The sequence below is a fragment of the Oratosquilla oratoria genome, chromosome 28 (assembly GCF_046742065.1).
Source record: "Oratosquilla oratoria isolate Oo_2021 chromosome 28, ASM4674206v1, whole genome shotgun sequence".
NCBI lineage: Eukaryota > Metazoa > Arthropoda > Malacostraca > Stomatopoda > Squillidae > Oratosquilla > Oratosquilla oratoria.
In genome coordinates, this window is record NC_134804.1 from 1,860,436 (window position 1) to 1,884,000 (window position 23,565).

Sequence of the window (23,565 nt, forward strand, 5' to 3'; positions counted from 1 at the left end):
CTTTACAATGACATAACAATAAAAACAATATGTAAAACAGAACCAGAGATATAGCTTATTAAAGGACAAAAACATTGATTTTTCGAACTCAACTCGAACTTGTGACGTCACCACTACCTCACGAGTCTTTTACCGGTAAACTGTCGGTAATTTCGGTAACTGTACTGTTGTTCACCAATAATTTCGATATTGAAATTAGCGATATTTGCCCAGCACTAACACACAGATACAAAGACTCCACCATTAGCGCATACATACGTAGAGCATTCACCTATTGCAGCACATGGGAACAAGTTCACAAAGAAATACAAAGGTCCACGCTAGTCCTATTAAACAACGAGTTCACCAAACAGAATATAGATGAAGTCATTAAGAAAATAATCGACCATTGGCACAAAGCAAAGAAAGAAAAACTGAGAAAAAGGATGAAATTAAAATATACTATAGGCCCTACTTCTCTTCAGCATACAAAGAAGAGACAATAATGAAACAAATTGTAAACAGAAACGTAAAACCAACCCAGAAAAAAACATTAAACATCATAATTCATTACAAAACAAAAAAAAAATCTAGCCACCTACTATTACGTAACGGCCCTAACGTTAAAAAATAACCAATTCAACAGTCACATGTCGTATATAGATTCAATTGCACACTAGGGAACTGTGAAGCCCTACCTTCTACCTATATCGGCATGACTATGACTTAGCGAAGCAGACGCATAACTTGCCATCTCGCATCTGGAGCCTTCAAAAAACATTTGACAGGCACAAACAACCCTCACAAGAGAAATAATGGTGAAAAATACGAACATCACAACGGCATGCCAAGATGCCCGTCGCCTCCCCATCTTAGAAGCGCTATTAATCAAATATATGAACCCTAACTGGAACATCCAAATGTCCGACCTGTTATCGCTACCGAGCATGAGAAGGAACTCTGTTGCCAGAACAAAGCCAACACGAGCACAGGGAGAGATCACCCGATCGGAAGGACCAATCAACACCAAGAACAAGTACACAACACAGCTAGCCCAGCCCTTAAATACCATCCATATGACATTTTCAGCTCGGTAATAACTCTAACATACAAGACAGCCACTATACTAAGCCACTGAAGAAGAGTCAAAAGACTCGAAATCGCGATTTGGCAGCACAGATGACCTACGGACAAACCATCTCAGATCTCAATAGAGACAATAAGACCACCTTAAGACACAAAGAGAATGTCTTAATGAAAATACAAAAAGCAGAACTAACAATCACATGTAACTCTACTTGTTCAAGAAAAAATCTCCTGCCCATTTATATATATATATATATATATATATATATATATATATATATATATATATATATATATATATATATATATATATATATATTGATAAGTATTTTAGACAAATTATTTGGATGATGGAGAACATATATACAGGGGAAGGCTCGGAACCCTATACACTCTAACGTTTCGTTCGCGTAGAACTTCTTCAGAGAGTGTATGTAGAACTGCAATTGGAGTTTATGTACTAAATCTAATTATCTTTTCGGACACTTGGGAAAGGTCGTTTTTCTGGCGTGTTTTAGAATTAAAATACTAGTTTCTTTAGCTAAATTGATAAACCCTCCTCGATGATTCGATGAATTATTAGTAGAAATATATGCTGATTCAACAATTCTTCTAGTGAATTTATCAAAACCTTTATGTAGCACTTCAGCTTCTCTCCAGTTTGGTAAATGATCGAATTTTTCCGCATGAACTACTAAAGAATTAGATGTCCTATGTGTTTTTATGTCGTTTTTATGTTCATAGATTCTTTTTTCTAATCCTCTTGACGATTCGCCATAATAAGCCATTGAGCAACTATTGCACGGGATTTTGTATACGACGCTGTTTTCGGAATTGGTTCTCTTTTCAGTCTTTATTAAATCACCTATCCTCTTGTTAGTTATTTTAGCTATGTTTATACCCGATTTTGTTAAATATTTGTTAGAGTGTATAGGGTGTCTTTATTAAATCACCTATCCTCTTGTTAGTTATTTTAGCTATGTTTATACCCGATTTTGTTAAATATTTGTTAGAGTGTATAGGGTTCCGAGCCTTCCCCTGTATATATGTTCTCCATCATCCAAATATATATATATATATATATATATATATATATATATATATATATATATATATATATGTATATATATATATATATATATACTAATTTGCTGCTGCACCTTTGTAGTCTTGATAAAGCTCCCACGAGCGTCATTTTTTACTGTTAGTAATGGTTTTGTGCTCACATGGTGTTTCCTCTTTCAAATCTGACGGCTGTATTAAAAACACCAAACATCCATTCTCCCAGGCGTCTCAGTCAGGCTGGCTGCGCTCGCCGTTGCGTTTAGTCATGCCTCTTGTTTCTGCCCATCATCATATCTTGCTTCCCTGCCGTCACCATGGATTGTCAGTGATGTCTGACATTTTTTTTTATTATTATTATTCTACGTGTCACTAACTCCAAACACGAACACAATAAAAGATAAAGCCCCGAAATCACCTCTTCAAGGAGACACACACACACACACACACACACACACACACACACACACACACACAGAGGAGATTTGATAGCTATTTACAGAATCATGAAAGGCATAGAAATTATTGATAGAGAGAATCTGATAAAATGGGATGATAGAAATACAAGAGGACACGGAAAGAAAATCAAGAAAGACAGCTACAGAAGAGATCTGAAAAAGAACAGCTTTCCTCACAGAGTAATAGACAGTTGGAACAAGTTAGATGAGAAAGTGGTGTGTGCAAAAACAATACCTGAATTTAAAAATAGTTTAGATAAAATGAGATATGAAGACGGGACACCACGAGCATAGCTCCCCTTCCCGTAAAATACAACTAGGTAAACACACACACACACACACACACACATATATATATATATATATATATATATATATATATATATATATATATATATATATCGTCGTCGTCGTCGGTGCATCGTAGTCCGATGATACCACGCTTCCTCCTATTTATGGTGTCTGAGATGGCCGTGTAGTCCAGTTCCGGTGTAGAGCTTTCTAGGGCATGACGCTTCCCCCTATTTATGGTATCTGAGATGGCTGTGTAGTCCAATTCTGGTGTAGATCTTTCTGGGGTATGACGGGCACTGGATGGACGGGGGAGTACGAGGGGCGGCGAGGGGAAGACTTCTAAGTTGACGTTTTTCCTCGTCTCTCTCCTTTCGCATGGTCTAGATTCTAGAACCTCTCCGTTCCAGCCCGAATTGTGTTGCGCCAGATTGAGCGGTCACTGGAGACCTCTTCCCAGGTCTCTGGCTCAATTGTGGTAGACCTCAGGGTGGCCTTCAACTGGTCTTTGTACCTTAGGACGGGACGGCCACGGGGGCGTCTTCCTGTGGCCAACTCGCTAAAGAGGATTTGCCGGGGCAGTCTTGTTTCTGGCATCCTAGCGACGTGGCCGGACCAGCGAAGTCGATGCCTCATGATGGTAGACTCCATGCTTTGGCTGTTTGCGCGGGAAAGAACTTCATTGTTGGTGATGTGGTCCTTCCACTTGATGCACAATATGAATCGGAGCTTCTGTTGATGGAAGCATTCAAGTTTCTTCAGATCTCTACGATAAAGTGTCCATGTTTCGCAGCCGTACAGCGGAGTAGAGACAACGACGGCTTCATAAACCCTTAGTTTCGTTCTTCGGGTAAGATCTTTGTTGTCGAAAACCCGTCGACACAGCTTCCCAAAAGCGATATGGGCAGCTGCAACTCGATGTTCTACGTCCTTTTCCGAGTTGCACTTGGAGGTAAGTAAGCTGCCAAGATACGAGAATTGGTCGACTTGCTCCAGCGATGTACCAGAAATTGTGATGTCAAATTCTGGCAGGGCTGTTCTTGGAGCCGGTTGTGCAAGAACTTTGGTCTTCTGTATGTTCACGCTCATCCCGAAACGTTGATAAGCTGCAGTGAAGTTGTTGACTGTTGTAGATCATCAGCTGAGTGACAGAAGGTACCAATGTCATCTGCAAACTGTAGTTCCGTGACGGTTTTGATGGTTGTTAGTTGTTTGGCCAGGTTGAACAGCCCACTATCAAGTCGATACCTAATGTCAACGCCTGGGTTGTCAGATGGAATCTCGTACATCATTGCAGCAAGATAGAGGGCAAAGAATGTTGGAGCCAGGACACAACCTTGTTTCAGCCCACACGTGATCTCAAATTCTTCGGACAACTTTCCTTGATAGAGCACACGTCCAGAGGTGTTTTCATGCAGGGCTCGGACCAGAGAGATGTAGTTGTCCGGACAACCGAAACGTTTGAGAACCCTCCACAATGGCAGCTCTTGGTACGCTGTCAAAGGCTTTCTCCAAGTCACAGAAAACTATGCAGAGGGTTTTTTGTTGTTCCCGACTTTTCTTCTGCAGCTGTCTTGCGCAAAAGATCATGTCATTGGTTCCACGGGATGCACGAAAGCCGCATTGTGATTCTGGGAGAATCTGCTCTGCCATTTCCTGGAGACGGCTTAGCAGGATCCTTGCAAATATCTTCCCTGCAATGGAGAGCAGTGAAATCCCTCGATAATTGCCACAGAGCTTTAAGAGGGTGATGATGACCGCATCTTTGAGATCTTGTGGAACTTGCTGGACTGTCCATATCTTGAGGATGAGATCGTGCAACCTGATCTTAGTGACATCCCTCCATACTGCAGGAGCTTGAAAGGGATATTATCTGGGCCTGGTGATTTCCGGGCCTTCATTTGGTTCATGGCTTTCTCCAATTCCAGAATTGTTGGAGATTCATTCATCCAGAGCTGGACTGGATTTTGTAGGACATTTTTCAGGAAGTCATCTGCAGCTGTCGATGGCCGATTCAGCAGTTGGTAGAAGTGATCTCTCCAACGATCTAGGATATCTGTCGGATCGGTCAAGATGGTTGATAAGTCTGCAGAAAGCAGGGAGTCTACTGAGGAACGTACTGGGCCATAAAGTTCTTTTGCTCCTACATAGAAATTCCTACGGTCCCGGTTATCGGCATACTGTTGAAGCTCGACAGCATTCTGTATCCACCATTGGTTCTGAATATATATATATATACATAGATACATATATGTATATATATATACATACATATATGTATATATATATATATATATATATACATACACACATATGTATATATATATATATATGTGTGTGTGTGTATATACTGTATATGTATATATATATATATACATATATATAAATAAATATATATATATATACATATATATGTGTGTGTATATATATGTATATATATATATATATATATATATATATATATATATATATATGTGTGTGTGTGTGTGTGTGTGTGTGTGTGTGTGTGTGTGTGTGTGTGTGTGTGTGTGTGTGTGTGTGTGTGTGTGTGTGTGTGTGTGTGTTTACCTAGTGGTATTTTACGGGAAGGGGAGCTATGCTCGAGGTGTCCCGTCTTTATATCTCATTTTATCTAAACTATTTTTAAATTCATGTATTGTTTTTGCACACACCACTTTCTCGTGTGTGTGTGTGTGTGTGTGTGTGTGTGTGTTTGTGTGTGTGTGTGTGTGTGTGTGTATTCACTTGGTCTTTGGATCACGTGTTGGACTCGTGATCGACAGCTATTTCCCTCCTGGAAGAGAGCTCAGAGCTCGTAGGTCCGATCTATGGGTAATGCTATGACCTTGCACACACACACACACCCCCAACTCCCCGCCCACGAGAGTTGGAGTAACACCCCTCAGCGCTGCGATACTGATATTATTTCAGCCCCGGGCGAGGATCGAACCCGGACCTCCGTAGTGGCAGGCCAGAGCTCTAACCACAGCGCCATGAGAGGTGTGTGTGTGTGTGTGTGTGTGTGTGTGTGTGTGTGTGTGTGTGTGTGTGTGTGTGTGTGTGTGTGTGTGTGTGTGTGTGTGTGTGTGTGTGTGTGTGTGTGTGTGTGTGTGTGTGTGTGCGCATATACATATACACGCTCCTTAACTGAAAATAGTATATCGCATTCTGACCGGAGGTTCTCTGCGACATGATGCCGAGTTCGTTAAGTTGCAGCACTTACTACGACCTATAGAAAGCTACATCCAACATTAAGGGATTTGCTAGGAATTTAAGGTTCTGCCAGAGACCATGAAAAGGAAAATAAATAAATACAGAGACAAATCAATAAATGGAGGACTTGCAATTTTTCATGAACTAAGGCCGCCGACCGTTTTGCTAATTTGAAATATCACTTGTAACATTTCTATTCCTATTGTTAATTATTTTTTTTCCGTTCATCTTAAGTTATATAGTATTTCTTTTTGTATCATTATACGGACTGAGTGTATTCTAATTCGGGTTCCATTATCTATCATTCTGGTGTAAGCATAGTAACAGTTTACATCTTCCCTTTTATCGGAGCTTTAGACTGTCTTGCTCTATCCTGTAATGACTACAATCCTTGTGTATGAACTAGTGATAAAAAATGGGAACCTCTGAACTGCACACAATTGAACACCCACTTAACAATAGCACCTTCCAAACTAACATGTTTCATTAATAAAATTCTGGACAAATAAAGTGCATTTCTGAACAAAAAAATCACCGCGGTTACAGTGCGTAATGTAATATAATCATCTTGTTACCACAGCTCAAAATTTAAGACAGTGGAACGAACTATAATCAAAAGAAAACGAAAAATTTGAGAAAATGCAGCCTATAACACTAATAAAATTCCCGATTCTGTTTATAAATTGACGACGCAACTTGAAAAAGAAAACTGAAAATGTATCTGAAGCCTCCGATGACCAAGTTTAATATTGATTTCTGCATCTACCAAAAGACTGCACCGCATCAATGTATGAGTCCACTTAGTAAGCGGTACTTAATATTCTTTTCTGGCTGCCGCCAAGCGATATAAATCAGCTGAGGCACTTGTGGCGCAGGGATTCAAACATGCTCAGTGTAAGGTAGGAGAGTAACTGTTAATTACACCTGTTCAACACGTAAAGGATTCTAAAATCATTCCGCCAACTAAATGGCATTTATCAGTAACTGAATGTCCACCATTATCCAGCACAAGACAGGTAGACAGTATCTGTCTACGCACAGCCATTTCACCCGATTCCACCTATCCTTCCTCCAACAGTCATTTTAACCGAAACCATTTTTCACTGTCATGGATTCATACGCTTACAGAATCAATATACTCCCTATGCAAAGTAATTTAAGTATATATTTGCACTCATGCTTACTATTCGAACTCTGGGCATTCAATAAACAAAACACTAAACCTAAATGACCCCTGCCTCAACATATGCCATGAGTCATCCTTTCGATAATCCGTTTCTCCATTACACATGACACATTTCCACATCATCACTACTAAGAAACCTTTTCTTACGCAACAGTAGCATGAAAAAACTCCTACAGAACTGACTCTTCCAACAGCTCCACAACCACAGCCAACCACAACATGTGCCACTGTCTCTAAAGGCACCTCCTCAACGGTCAACCTCCAACCCCCCCAACCCGGCCCCCACTCTGCTCAAGCTGTCCGGGGAAGTCTCGCCCTCTTCCACACACCTCGCTTTCTCTTTCCCGCCAATCCCTTCCATTCAACCCGGCCCCTCCTGGTTCCCATGTTCCAACCTATCTTAAGTCTCCCTCATTCTAACGTCGCTTCCTCCTCAGTTCTGGCATACAACCGGCAACCGCACCCACTTCCATTTTTGTCCTGGGTTCACGCCCATCTGTACTCCAAGGCCACTTCTATCTTAAATTTAATTTCCTTCCTAAATTGCCATTGATCCTTAAAACTAATCCGATTTTCCCTCTACCTATCACGTCTGTCCTTGGGAGTATTCTAATGTCAAAAAGCATTGTACTGTTACAAATAGCAAGTCTAATGTTATTTTGTCAAAGAGTAAAATACGCATGAGAGAGAGAGAGAGAGAGAGAGAGAGAGAGAGAGAGAGAGAGAGAGAGAGAGAGAGAGAGAGAGAGAGAGAGAGAGAGAGAGAGAGAGAGAGAGAGAGAGAGAATCATATCTTAAGCGTCCTTCCAAGTCTTTCGCCATAAAAATGCAATGGTCTTTAATCCTATTCAAGCCACACCGCTCTCTCCCCGATGCAGCTGTTAAAGTTGAGCTTCAATAAGGAATCAGTGAAAACAATACGTGAGTGCAGAAACCGAAAGTGAAGTGTTCTCGGGACAATAAAAGAACGCAAAGACCTGTGTCACAGTGAATTCCACTTGAGAAGCAAGACTCGCTGGGGTTCCCGAACTGAGAGCCCTCGAGTCAGACGAGAATGATGTTGAAACCGATGCAGAGGTACACATAGAGGGAAGAAGAGTGGGAGGTGGTGGGTCGAGGCCAAAGCTACAGAGGGAACAGGGACTAGAGAACCTAATTCATTTTGCACTTCGTGCACGCGTTTGTACTTGTGTGTTTCACCATGATTATCGCGTGTTGGTCTCGTGACTGACAGCCATTACCTTCCCGGATGAGCTCAACTTCATATATTTGCTTTGCGTGTTTGCTACAGTGGCCGGAACATGGTAATAACCATTTTTTTTATGTAATAATTCATTTGCATGCTGGTTACCTCCTTTATAAGGGGGAAGAAGCCTTTGATGCATAGATTCATGTTTAGATGCTTATTTGTTTATGAAATACTTTATTCATTTATCAATTGGGGCAGAGATCACGAATTTGCAGATTTTCTACTAAATCTAGTGGTACCTACATTGAATTTGTGCTCTCATGGAAGACACCCTCTGCCCTTACAATGGTAATCTTGCCTTAACAGCCACGGTATCAAATGAATAAACTACAGTAAAATACATAACTAGTGGGTAGTAAGGCAAAATTTCGATCCGAGTCCCTCTGCCCCCAAGAGTCGAGGTAAAGCGAGTGGCAAAACGGATGAAGGGATACAGCCAGGGCCTCACCAATCTCGGAACAACCATCAAGTTGTCAAGTCCACTTTTAGACCCCTAGGGTGGCCGAGATAGCGGCAGTGCGTTCGTGATTATGGTCACGCATGCGCTGTATTCGAACAAGGAAATCGATGTAATGAAGGCGCTTGGGCTTAGAAGGATGGGAAGAGAAAAAAACTAAATTTGCCAAGAAAAGAAGAAAATAGGAAGTACAATATAAACAGGAATGGGGAGAAAGATGGAGAAGGCACAAGGGTTATACATACGCCAAGGGAAGCTGTGACACCCCATATCTAAGTTGACAGAGGACCTGGAAAAAACATGAGATCCTGTACAGATACTAGGGATGGGCGACCCCATGAACGAGTATATGTATAGAAGGATGTGGAAATTCTGTGACAAGTAACCTAATAACATAAGAAACATAACGAATATCGGGGTCGAAAAAGTTAGGACGTAGCAGACTGAGGGAGTTTCGATGGTGCAGCGGGTGGGGGAAACAAAATATGTACGACCGGGGTACCACTGCGGACACCTGAAACTAACCTATGGTGAATCAGAAATACATACATACATATACCAAGGCTTTTTCCCCTTTACAAAGGAGGTAGCCAAAAAGGAAAAGGCATAAAATCATTCCCACCCATTCCATCCCTGAATACACTCCACACCCCTCCACCCTCCCTCTTATCTTAGCACCTCCTGGATGACGGGTCATCCCTGCACCTTGTCCACTGCCCTGGGTCAGAAGCAGTGTCGCAAGACACAGCACATCCACAGCAGAAATATGCAAGTATATTACCCGTTGTTGAATAAGTAACTTCATATACTGCAGCTTTCTTACACTATTGCCACACACACACACACACACACACACAAATTACTAAAGAAAGTAAGAACAGAAGAAGATTGCAGATCGCTGCAAGAAGACCTAAACAAAATATGGGAATGGAGTCAGAGATGTGAGATGAACTTTAACATTAAAAAATGTAGCATAATGGAATTTGGAAAAAGCAAAAACAGAGCATCGACTCAATATAATATTGGAAACAAAGAAGTCAAAAAAATCGATTCAGAAAGGTACCTGGGAGTAATCATCTCAAGCTACTTGACACCTGATAAACATGTCAATAAATGATTTGGAGAGACTTATAACTTATTAAGATCAATGAAAGCGGCCTTCGACTACATAGATGAGGAAATGGTAAAAAAAATAGTTGTTCACTGATAAGACCTAAACTAAAATACACTGCAACATTGTGGGCACCCAGCACAAAGAACATAAGAAAATTAGAAAGAATCCAAAGAGCAGCGACAAAAATGGCACCTACACTGTTAAATTTGACATACGAACAAAGATTGGAGAAATTACATCTGTCAACACTGGAACATAGAAGAGAAGGAGGTGATTTGTTAACCATTTACAGAATTATGAAAGGGTTGGAAATTCTCGATGGAGACGACTTATTAAAGTGGGACAAAAGAGAAACAAGAGGACACAAAAAAACTAAAGAGAAAGTTACAGAAGAGACTTGAAAAAAAGCTTCCCACATAGAGTGATTGATGTCTGGAACAAACTAAACGGAGAAACAGTTAATGCCTGAGAGAGAGAGATTTTAAGAATAAACTGGATGTGGAAAGATACGAAAACGGTCACTACGAGCATAGCTCTCGTCCCGTAAAATACAACTAGGTAAATACACACACACACACACACACACACACACACACACACAAACTCCCCGCCCACGAGTTGGAGTAACGACTCGAAGCGCAGCGATATTGAAGTTATGTCAATCCTGCCCAGAGCTGAAATAATTTCATTATCGCTGCGCTTCGAGTCGTTACGCCAACTCTCGTGGGCGGGGAGTTGGGTGTGTGTGTGTGCAAGGTCGCAGCATTACCCATTGATCGGTCATACGAGCTCTGAGCTCTCTTCCGGGAGGGAAATAGCTGCCAATCACGAATACAGCACGTGATCCACTATATATATATATACACATACACCAACTACTTCCCCCCCCTTACAAGGGAGTTAGCCAAAAACAATGGCATAAAATCCACTCCCACACATTCAATCCCCATATGCTCCACTTCCATTTACCCATAGCATTTACTTGCTTCTCTCAATCTACATTCTACCTCCACTTCCACTCCTCCCTCACATTTGCACCCAAGTATCTTAAGCTATCCACTTCATCCAGCCTTTCTCCCTTACTACTCACCTCCAACTTGCTGCCACATTTTCCCTTGTACATCTCATCACCTTGCTTTTACCCACATTTATCTTCAACTTCCTTTCGCACACCTTCAAAAAATCTCTCACTACCTTCTTAAATCCCTCCTCTGATCCTGCAACAAGTGTAGTGTCGTCAGCAAACAGCAACTGTCCTGTCTCCCATTTTTCTCCATGTTCTATAACCATCTCCAATCCCCGGCCCATTACCCTTGTGTTTACCTCTTGCACCACCCCATCCATGTATAAATTGAACAACCAAGGCTACATAACGCACCCCTACCGAAGTTCCACCTTTACCTCAAACCACTCACTCTCTCCATTTCTAATTCTAACAAGCTCTAACCACTCTTGTAAAAACTCTTTACTGCTCTTAACAGCTTTTCTCCTATCCCATATATCGGAAATACCTCCCACAGTGCCTTCCTGTCTACCCTGCCATAAGCTTTTTTCCGAATCCATAAAGGCCCCCCCCAAAAAATCCTTACCTTTTCCTAAAGCTTTCTCACATAGGCTATCTATCTTACCACAAAACTCTGGCCCATGCAACCCCTATCCTAAACCCACACTGTTCCTCACCAATTATTCCGTTCCTCTCCTAATCCTCTCAATCAAAACCCTCCCATAAGCTTTCCCAACTACACTCAACAAACTGATCCCTCTCAAACTACTACACTCATACTTGTCCCCGTTTTTCTTGTAACGTGGAACTATACAGATACTCCAGTCCTTCGGCACCCTACGCTCTTTTAGACAAACTTTAAACCTCACCAGCCAGTCCACCATCACTATATCTCCCTTTTTTAGACACTCCACATGAAACCCATCTAACCCAGGTGCCTTATCTGCTCTCATCATTTTTAATAACTGCTTTCACCACATCTTTCCTTATTTCTCCTCCATTTCCCTCATTCATCACTGTCATTTTCTTAGCGCTTCCCACTGCAACTACCTTTCCCTCCCCATCTTCATTCACATTTAGCAACTCCCTAAAATGCTCTGCCCATCTTCCTGTTAGTGCCGTCTCTTCCAATCATCATCCCTCCATCTGCACCTTTTACTTTTTCTTCTCTACTTGATTTTCCTCCTCTTCCTCTCTTGATTTCCTTCCAAAACATCTTTGTATTCACGACCCACCTATGGGCCAGACTAGTCGCGAAAAAAAAGAAAAAAAAAATTAAGGCCGTGCGCGAATCGGACGAATGACAGAATGTTCAGGCAAGATAATTAAACTCCTTGTTAAAAATTAAATATTATTGCATGAACAAAAATAATGCATACAACATAAATGGATATGGAATAAAAATATCAATACATATGACATAAAATAGATTGTTATATTAGTTACCAAGTATAGTGGATGAGTGTGCTTTTGTATGCAGCACGTAAGAACAGGTGGAGTAAACGAAGTCTTGAATATGGTGTAGACAAGTCTTGATTCTGGTTGCTGAGGTCACACCAACGGTCTTGGGAGGCAAATAGGTAGTTTGGGGTGAAGATTATGCATAATAACTTCTGGCAGGGGAAGCTTCTGGTAGTTCTTCTGGTAGGTGAAGCTTCTGGTAGTTGGGAGCACGTAAGATATTGATGTTTTGTAATTGAGAAAATAAGAGTGTCGAGTCGCACGTAGTCCAGCAGTCTGGAGATGTCCGAAACAATTCGGGAAAAACATGAAGCCTGTGTACTTCGCGTTCAGACGGGCAATAGTTTTTAAAGGATTTGTTTTGCGGAGTTATCGTCATCGACGAATGTAGAATAATTTCCACATAGATTTAGATGGGCCCTGGGCGTCTGCTTCTTTTCTGGTCTTCTTTGTTCTTTTTGCATTCTGGATCTCTTTTTCTGTTTCTCTTCTCTATGTCTTTCTTCTTTGTGTATCTCTGGTATCTGTGTCTCCCTGGTCTCTACCCGGGTCGCTCTCTGCTTAGCCTTTTATATCTCGGGAATAGGAGCCGACGTTTTTCGATATGGCAAAATGTAAGTAAAGCGGTAGTTTAAAGATCTTCAGCCAATGGGAAAGCAAAATGAGTTTTCCCGCCAAATTATGTTACGTTTGTCATCTATGCATCATCTGACAATACATAATGAGGCGCGCTCCAACAGACGGGGATTGACCAATGTTTAACATTTCAATAAATACACATTAATATTATGAAATACAATACGAATTTATAACATATATTCATGCAAGGCGTACGTAAAAATTACAAGGCCGTGACACAGTACAACAGGATTCTATTCACTCTAAAAACGTGACACCCTCACCCTTTTAAGCCAATTCTCAATAGGGAATCAGCAAGGGCGTTATCTGATCATTTTACATGGTGTATGTGGATATTGTAGGATTGTAACAGGAGACTCCATCTGGTGAATCTTAGGTTAGATTTAGAAACGGAGAGCTTGTTTAAGAAAACAAGGGTTGTGGTAAGTGTTTGCAAGCAATGTTGCTGGGGGAGCAGTGAAACAGGTTGCACGGTTCGTGGGTTTATTAATTGGTAGGTTATGCGTAGAGAGTAGGCACGTCCTGTCCCTAAGGGGTCTAGAAAGTAACTAACGGCGTGGACAAAGATGCTGCCACACCTAGCACACAGATGAGAAGGGGGCCTTTGTTAGCCGTATGAAAGGGTTTCTGTCCTGTTGGTCAGAGCACGCCATTACACCATTTGCACACTATTGCATACTGTACTAGTCTCCAATGCCAATTACACTATACCACTATACCACCACCACCCCACCACCCCCCACCCCCACCGCGCTCGCAAAAGTAATGCGAGGGGCCTGGGTATCCGTGAGCCAAGGCGAACGGCGGGGGTGGGGGGTCCGCGCATGAGGGCCGCAGGTCCACCACCGAGGGATGTGGCGCGACGGAGGCGGCGTGGGAGGGGGGGGGGGGTTCCACCGGGCGGAGGTGTTGCCGATTGCGTCACCAGATTCTCCCGCTCGAAAAGCGAATTTCGTAGTCCCTGGACCTGCCGCGGCCCATGACCACGCCGACCTTGTCCAAATGGAGGGACGTCCGGTCATGAATCCGCACGCGTTGGCCGACGCTCAATTCGGGGAGGAGCCGGGTTTGCTCGTCGTATCGCCGGTGCGCCTTTTTGGCCTGAGCTGCAACGCGGCGATCGCACTTCGCCGAGAAGGAGTCCGGGTGAGCAGGGACGCATATACGGAGGGAGCGGCCGTACAGGACCTGGGTGGGTGAGCGGCCGGCCGGGGACGGGGTGTTACGTAATTCAAAGAGACCGCGGTCGAACTCCTCGCAGTCGATGTTGCCGGTGGGCGCAGTCTTAAGGATGAGGTGCTTAGCTGCCTTCACCGCTGCTTCGGCGTGCCCATTGGACTGGGGGTAGTTCGGGGAGGTGACCAAATGGTGGACGCCCCAGCGTTCCGTGAAACGGTTGAACTCAGCGCTGGTAAAAGGAGGGCCACCATCGGTGCGAAGGCGGAGCTCCCGGAAGTAGCAGCAGAATTTCCGAATGACTCTGGTAGACGTCGTGTTCTGGCCGCAGGGCGTGATGACGGGCCAACCTGTGAGCCTGTCCGCTATAACGCGGAATGGCTTTCCTGTGACGTGAAAGAAGTCAGCAAACACGGACTCAAAGGGACGGGTGGGGCGGCCATCGCACAGGAGGGGTTCTTGCTGCTGACTGGGGCGCAACACTTGGCATGGCTCACAGGCCTCCACCGTGCTCTTGATGTCAAACTCGATGCCAGGCCATAAAATAAGTTTGCCGGCGTAGGACGGAAGACCTGGGCTCGTGAGAGGGCGTCTGGGATGCAAAGCTGCTTCCCGGCGCACTTCGCCGTGAAGACGAAGGGCGAGAGCCTATCCTTGAGCCGCTGTAGGCGGGGGTTCTCGATGGCGTCCAGGGTGTATGAGTTGAGGATGGGGATGAGCGGACGATGGTCCGTCAGCAACGTGAAATAGGGCAATCCAAACAGATACATTTGCATTTGGACGCGGCCCACGTGGCAGCAAGCATCTCCAGTTCAATCGTGGCGTATCGGGTTTCGGCGTCAGGAACCGCGAGCCACACTGGACAAGACGCAGGTGCCCCTGACCGTGGTCCTGGAGGAGAGCGTACCCGATGCAGTGGAGGCGCGACGCATCCGTCTGCAGTACCACTGGCAGGGCGGGGTCGAAGGGCACCAGCACGGGTGGTGACGACAGAGCTCATCTGACGTCGGCGAAAGCCTTGTCGTGATCCGAAGTCCAGGTGAATGAGCGCTTGGGATTCAGAAGAGACCGTAGAGGTTGGGCCACCGCCGTTATTGCCGGGGTGAAGTCCGCCAGTTGGTTCACCAAACCCATGAAGGAGCGTAGATCGGTCAAGTTGGCGGGCGTGGGGAAGTCCCGTATGGCCCTGACCTTGTCCTCGTCGGCGGAGATGCCGTCGGCGGAGAGGCGGTAGCCACAGAAGCTGACGCTGGGGACGGCGACCGCAAAATTCTCCTTGTTAAGGGTAATGCTGTGGCTGCGGCATCTGGTAAGCATGTGGTGAATCCTCCAGAGGTGGGAGGGGAGGTCTTTGTCGAACAGGAGGATATCATCCGCCACTGTAACACAGTTGGCCACGCCTTGCTGAGCCGCGTCTCTCCGGAGGCAGTAGGCGTCGCTGGTGACCGCGAAGCCCATCGGTCCCCGGCAGTGCTTGTACCGCCGTAAGGGGTGATGAACGTGGTCAGGTGCTGGTCCTCTTCTGCATGGTCTATTTACCAGTAACCGTGAAGGGCGTCCGCCGTCGTGAAGAACCTCGCGGTGGGGGTGACGCTGCGGACCGCCGCAAACGGTGTGGGCGAAGGATGAGTGGGACGTGACACCTGAGAGTTGAGTTTAGCCAGGTCGACCGTGATACGTACCCCCTTATCCTTGCCCACAAGGACCATCGGGAGGCACCATTCCGAAGGTTCCTCGCCGACAGGCGTGATGATACCTTGCTGCACCATTGATCCCGAAATGCGAACGGCATCGGCCTGGGCATGTGGATGGCGAAGGGCACCACGTCGGCCTTCAGGCGGATTCTCATGGGGGAACCCACCATCTTCCCTAGGAGTTGCGGTGCGGAGGTCATCCTTGGAGACCTGCACGTCACTGAATTCCCGTAGAAAGTAGTCGCGAGCGGCGGCTGGTGAGCTGTCAACGGTGAGTGTTAGCGCGGCGCACCTGTTTGCGTCCGTCACCTCCTGGATAGGCTTCGGGATTATGGCCAACCCCCGACAGTGGCCGAAGGAGAGGAGCGGGGTTTGGCCCCCTCGTGAATCCGTATGTCGCGGTGCAGTTTCTGTCGCCGAGCGTCAAAGTAGCCTGCATGCGTCTCACTGCGGGGGGCACCTGGGATCCGTCGGCCATGTATGTCGCCGCTGAGAGTGGCGGCTGCAAGCTAGTCTTAGATACCTCCAGCGTGCCCAGGTGCCGGGCGCCTATCACCTTGATGTCCGCGCCTGTGTCAAGCAATGTAAGCTCGAGGACACGTTCCCGAGGCGGATGCGGATGCTGACAGGTGGCGGGAAGCGATTGGAGCCGTCAGACACCTGGCGGCAGACGCCGGCCTTCCCGGGGGAGGTGTGGGGGCACCGAGATTTGGCGACTCGTGGCGATTCTCGTCCCGATCCCTGGTCGACTTCCAATACTTCTCCCAGTGCACCTTTTTGTTGCAGGCGCAGCATCGTGCGTTCCTGGCAGGACACTGGGGGTTGCGAAGGCGGTGTCCTTTGGTCCCGCAGCTGTGGCAGGTGTTGTTAGCTGCCCTGCCTTTCCCGGAGTCGTGCCGGCAGCTGCCGGATGGGCAGGGATCGCCAGGTCGCGAGGAGGGCGTGGGAGGCGGCTGAGGTGGGGGTGCGCGCGCCTGGTGTTGAGTACTTTTATATGCCGAAATGGCGCGCACATGCGGGTCGCCCTGGCGGTCCGAAACTGGCCCCCTCGCTGACTCGTGCGAGCGGCAGTTGGTCACTGCTTCCTGCAGTGACGCGATTGCGGGGAGGGAGCTGATGCGCTGTACGAGTTCCTCGTCCCTGACGCCCATGAGTATGACCGTTTTCATCTGGGCCTCCGCGCAAGCGACGGCGCACAGGTCCTCCCGGGCCTTGTCCTTGGCGCGGCCGTAAAGGTCGTCGAAGGACTCGCCTTGACCCTGCCTGCATTGGAACAGGTCATGGCGGCGGAGGGCCTCGACTCGCGCGTCTCGGAGGTGGGATTGCAACCGGTCGAGCACTTCGTCGGCCGAGAGCGGGGTATCGTAGGGGATGTCCAATGAGTTTCGCAAAATCGCCTGTACGCCGAGAGACAAACACGATCTGAGTTGCATGTCATGCGGCATCCTATTAACGCCAGTCACAGCAGCATAGTCGGCACAGCCGCCGCGGCTGTGCCGATAGAAACGATAGAAACGATAGAAACGACTGAAAGTGGGTGTTGGCCTGCAACGGCGGCGGGCGCAGGACCGTCAGGTTGTCCGGTGGCTGATTTGCGGGTGGCACTCCGATGACAGGCGGGGCCGGGACAGACAGAATCGGCGAAATGTTCGATAGAGGGGACATCGTGTGGGTGACGAGGGCTAGTTGTTGCAGGGTCTCCGCCATTGCGTCTATTTTTGCACGGTCTTCTCTCCGTTCGTCTTGCATCACCGCTAGGCGTTGCCCGACGTCGCCGCCGCCATCCCATGGAAGCGTCACGTTTGGTGTATGCGTGGGCAGGGTGGGTAATCACTCCGTTGTGCCATGGACCGGGCTGGGGGTCGCGGCCTACGTGAATCAGCTGGGGTGTTGTGTGACGTCAGTGTCGCTCCCTATGTAGGCTGCTGTAGCGTCGGGTACGCTCTACCGAGAGGCACTGTGTCCAAGGGGGTAGGATGAAAGGCCTCTTTGTTCGCTCCTCTATGGGCCCGCAAAAGCGCGTCACACGGTAGAACTGCATTGCACTGCACGGTCCAACGTGCGCACTATTGGAAGATTCCTTCAACACCTCGTTCACGTAAGCACCACCGGATCGTGTATCGTCACGTTACTGTTACTCGTTCGCGCGCACGCCACTGATTAACGAACCGTACTTGTGTCTCACTGTTGCAAATTGCAAGCCGTTGCAACCATCCTACTCACTGCACCATGGTTGTAAGCAATGTTGCTGGGGCGGCAGTGAAACAGGTTACACGGTTCGTGGGTTTATTAATCGGTAGGTTATGCGTACAGAGGGGAGGCACGTCATATGCCTAAGGAGTCTAGAGAGTAACTAACGGCGTGGACGAAGATGCTGCCGCGCCTAGCACATAGGTAAGAAGGGAGCCTTTGTTGGCCGTATGAAAGGACTTTTATCTGGGGGCGTCACTGTTGGTCAGAGCACGCCATTACACCATTGCACATTGTGCTAGTCTCCTATGCCAACTACACTATACCACAGTCAGTATGTAAATGAATGGGTAAAGATGGATGAAAATATGGTTCAAAATGCTGTAATGCTGTCACAACAGCCTTTCTTTTTTGATTGTGGCATAGTTAAGTTGATTGGGGTTCAATCTTACTGAAATAAGCTGTAGCATGCAATATTCCATTTATTTCCAGCATTAGCGTTGCTCCTAATGCAACATCACTTGTGTCTGTGAGTAAGTCGGAGATTTTGGATGGATCTGGGCTTTCCAGGACAGGGTCATTAAAAAGAATTAACCTGTAAGGGGCTTTCTTAAGTCTGTTAGTGGTTTGTTCAATGTCATGCATTACATCCAAGTTTTCCCTCGGAACACTGGAAAATAATTGTGGGCAATCCCAAACTAATCTTACACCATCTTACTGTTTATCGTAGCCTAAGGGGTTGAGACAGAGGATTCAGGAGTAAGCCAACTATCTTTCAATACTTTAAGGGGTCCTCTGACTTCATGACCAAAAATGAGTTCAGCTGGACTATAGCCTGTACTGTCTTGTTTGGAAGATCTGGCTGCAATTAGTAATAAAGGTAATCCTTCTTCCCAGTCACAACTGTTTTCTAAAACATACTTTCTGAGCATTGAATTTAGCATGCCATGGAATCACTTTGATGCACCCTGAGATTGGGGATGGTAAGGGGTAGAGATATTATGATGCACTCCTAATCCTTTCAAGCTCTGTTCAAACTGGTTTGACATAAAGTTTGTGCCTTGGTCACTTTGTACCTCTTTGGGGAAACCCATCAAAGAAAAATACTTGATTAATTCCTTCACAACAGTTTGAAACCTAATGTTCCTCAGTGTAGTTCCTTCTGGGAATCTGGTACTGAGACAAAGGATTGTCAACAAAACTTGTGTCCTTTCTTTGAAGGAGGTAACAGTCCTACACAATCTATGATAAATTAGGAGTAGAGTTTTCCCGTAACTAGAATAGGTTTTAGGGTGCTTTAGGAACGAGTTGATTTGGTTTGCCTACCATTTGACATATGTGACATTGCTTGCAGTAATGTGATACAGTACATCTTTTCTGATATGAGGACAATGAAAGTGTCTAGTGATGTGTGCCAATGTTTTTTGGACTCCTTGGTGGCTTACCAAAGGAGTGTCATGGGCCAACTGCAGTTGTGACTTCATGCATGTGGGAATAATAATTTGGTTTGGCTTGCCAAAATTGGTCCAGAGGAACATTAGGTGCTCATCATTTGCACATTAAAATACCTTGTTCAAGGTACTAACATTGAGATAATGTCTCAGATTATGTTTTGGTCATACATTGATCCTAAAGGGGAGAAATGGTTTCATCCTCCTTCTGGCCTTTAATTAAGGATTCCCTAGTTGCAGTAGAAAGGAAAGTATTTGGAGTGGAGGCAGTATTACAGTCTTCCAGGAGGAGTACAAAGGATTACAAAGGATTACAAAGGCGGAGCATGCCGACAGGAGACCTTTTGATCCATATCTAGGTCGGATGAAAAAAAAAAAAAAAATCATATCAATAATAAATTAAAACTATGATAATGTAAAAATAACAAATAAAATACATAAATAAATGCATAGGTATAGTTGAATAACAAACAAAAAGGTACATAGTAAATGATTATAAATTGACATATAACTAATAATAAATGAAAATCAGACAGACAAATTATAACAAAACAAAAACAAATAATATAAGATAAATTATAATCATTACAGCATCTTACTTAGGTATTTATCTAAATGATTCTTAAAGCTTCGAACTGAACTACATTGCACTACCTGTGCAGGAAGTTTATTCCATTCATTAACTACACGGTTGGCAAAGTTGTTTCTACCTACTTCCAAATTGAATCTATTTCCGGACAGTTTGAGACCATTGTTTCTTGTCTGATTATATGTCCTCAGCATGTGTACTATCTGTGTTTGTGTTGTCTTGTGAAGTGTGAATGTTTTGTACAGCACTTTGTTTTCTGATTTGAGACCTAGTTACAGCACATACAGGACAAATAGATGGATCTTCTGGTGAAATCTCATCAATAAGTGACAATAGGGGAATTTACTTTACTACCTCCTAGGTCATTTGACAATAGCAGTTGAATGTCGACCATTGGTATTTCATCAACTGCAGTTACAACTACATCTTCCTTGGCTGTCAGTTTTTAAATAAACTTTGTGAAGTAGGAGTCTCCTAATTCCTGCTACAGTGTCTATAATGACATCCTGATTCAAGTAAGACTCAAAAGGATTTGGTAAAGTGTCAGGCGACACAAGAATTTGAATAGCCCCTGTATCTCTAATGATGGAGATGGGTTTTGACTATTACATAAATTAGATATAGTTCCTTTTATCACAAAAGGAGCAAAACGGGGTCTAGTACAGTTTTCAGTTCAGTTGGTGAATTGTGGGATAGGACAGGAGTTGAAGATTCAGTCAACTTGTGATGAAGAAGTGGGTTTGGACATACTTTGAAAGGACGATTTACTTTGTGAATTGGTCCTAACTGGGCTACAATAGCTAGTTGGACCAGGGGAATTATTTCAAACAGGCACTGGTTGAGACCGAGTTTAATCATTGGGCCTTCTCCTACATTCAGAGAAACTATGTTCAAATTTGTGGCAATAACTCTTAAGTCGAAGTAGGACTGCAGGAACCATATCTGGGATAAGTTGTTTGATAATACCTATCATCATAAAACTCTCCTTTAAATTCTCTATTGTTTGTTGACCTTACTTTTTTAGAAGGAGTGGGGGTGTTGTGTTGGCTCTGAATTGTTATTGGCGTGATATATTTTATTTGTTTCAGGTCATTTTTTTTGTGATGAATGAGTATATTCATCAGCCATTTTGGCAGCTCTAGCTAGATCAGAAGGATTTCTTTCCTCAAGATAAATCCTAAGATCTTGATCTAGTTGTTTCTTAAATTGTTCTAGACACATTACTTCCCTAAACTTATAATATGAGTCTGTGTTTATGGCTTTCAACTACCTATCTCCATACCTAGCAGTCTGGGAACTAAATTCTGTGTATCTTGTGGATTTTTTTTTTTAATTTCTAAATTTCAATCTATGAGCCTCCAGAGTAAGTTCATATACCGCTAGTACCTGCACTTTCACATTATCATATTCACTGTGTGATTCGTTTAAAGATGCATACACTTTTTGAGCCCTACCTACGAACTTTGGACGGGTAAACTCCAACAATTTCTAACTACCACTAATTGGTCCAGAATCTTTTCTGTTGGTTCAAAGAAAACCTCTGCTTCATCTTCTGAAAATTTTGGTAGGAGACTAGTGTACTCAGAAACCTTGAAGAACTCCACTTCCCTCTTAATGGTGGGTTTAATTTCAGCCTGGATACGCGCTAATTCCAGTTCCTTGTCATCCTCAACTTTAAATTTGTTAGCCTCAATTTTAAGTTAGTCAGCCTCAATTCTTTCCACTTAGATTCGTGTCTCAATTTTGAATATTTCCGTTTCCGCCTCTATCTCTAATTTTAATATGAGCTGTGATCTGTCTCTTGAACAACGTGAATATGACAAGGCATCCGTATCTAATACCTCCCCTTCAACTAAAATCTAACTATCTCTTGAAAAAGATAATTCTTTTTTTTTCTCCTAGCATCTAATTCTAGATCGCATTCTGTGGAAATGCACATAATTGAGCTTGTGTAGCTTCTAACATATCAATGGTTGGATTCTCCACAAAATGTGTCTCGAAAGACATTTTTCCACAAATATGTAATTCCAACGAGCAGCTCAATCACTACCTGAATTTTCTTTTCGTACTGGCAAGGGTCGCCAAATTTCTTGTCAAAACCCGCATAGGCCAGGCTAGTCACAACACGAAAAAAAAAGAGTTAAGGCCGTGCGCAGTTCGCACGAATTGCAAGTGTTCCGGCAGGATAATTAAACTCTTCGTTAAAATTAAATATTACACGAACAAGAATTCCACATACAACATAAATGGGCATAAAATAATAAAAATATATCAATACATATGACATGAAATAAATGGTTATATCAGTTACCAAGTATAGTAAATGAGTGTGCTTTTGTATGCAGCACGTAAGAACAAGTGGGTGAAACGAAGTTTTGATTATGGTGCATTGTGAGCTTTCCCGCCAAATTATGTTACGTTTCTCAGCTCGGCATCATCTGACAACACGTAATGAGGCGCGTTGCAACAGATGAGGATTGTGCAATGTTTGACAATTCAAGAAATACACATTAATATTATGAAATACAATACAAATTTATAACTTATATTCACACAAGGCATGCCAATTACAAACAGGAGGTTTTATTCACACAAGGGCGTGACACAGCATGACCACAGGTATTCACACTAAGGACGCGACATTATTACTTTTAAAACTTGTCTTACTCTTATCCCATTTCACATCTGTTCTCCTCTTTCCCTCCTTTATCTTATGCTTTACTTCTCTTTTCTTTGTACCTCTCATATGCTTCTCTCGTCCTATTTTGCAACCAATTTGTGAATGCTTCTACAACCTTCTTTGCTTCATCATCCCATCATTCAGTACCCTTCCTTCTATTTCCTCCCATCCTCCTTGTTCCACACACTATCTTTGCACACCTTGTGACTCCCCCTTGGTCCAACCCCATTCCTCCTCCACTTTTAGTAGTTTACTCTTAGCACCTCCCTACCTTCTGTCCTTTTCCTCTTTCTCCATCTATCCTCCACTCTCAACTTGCATTCCACCAAAAAAAATTACATCCTTATAACATGTACATCCTTATAACATGTACATCCAAAAACTCTTCCTAAATTAGATTAGCAACTAGAGATATATTTGTGGGTTTCCGCAATAAAAAAAACAGGAACATGTTCAGGTTGTGTTGGAGGTATTTGTCTTTGTAGTGGTACACCTCTATAACGTCCTATTTACTTCCCTAATTTCTACACTACGTTTTCTTTTTGTTTTTACTTTATTTACATCGCCTACACACGGTTTCTCCGATC

The 23,565-nt window shown here is 44.3% G+C and overlaps 1 protein-coding gene across 4 annotated transcripts in view; it reads right to left on the minus strand.

Moving 5' to 3' along the window:
* Positions 1-23,565, minus strand: part of Sulf1 (Extracellular sulfatase Sulf1) — a 233,720-nt gene that overhangs the window by 100,435 nt on the left and 109,720 nt on the right. The gene's annotated exons all lie outside the window — the stretch shown is intronic.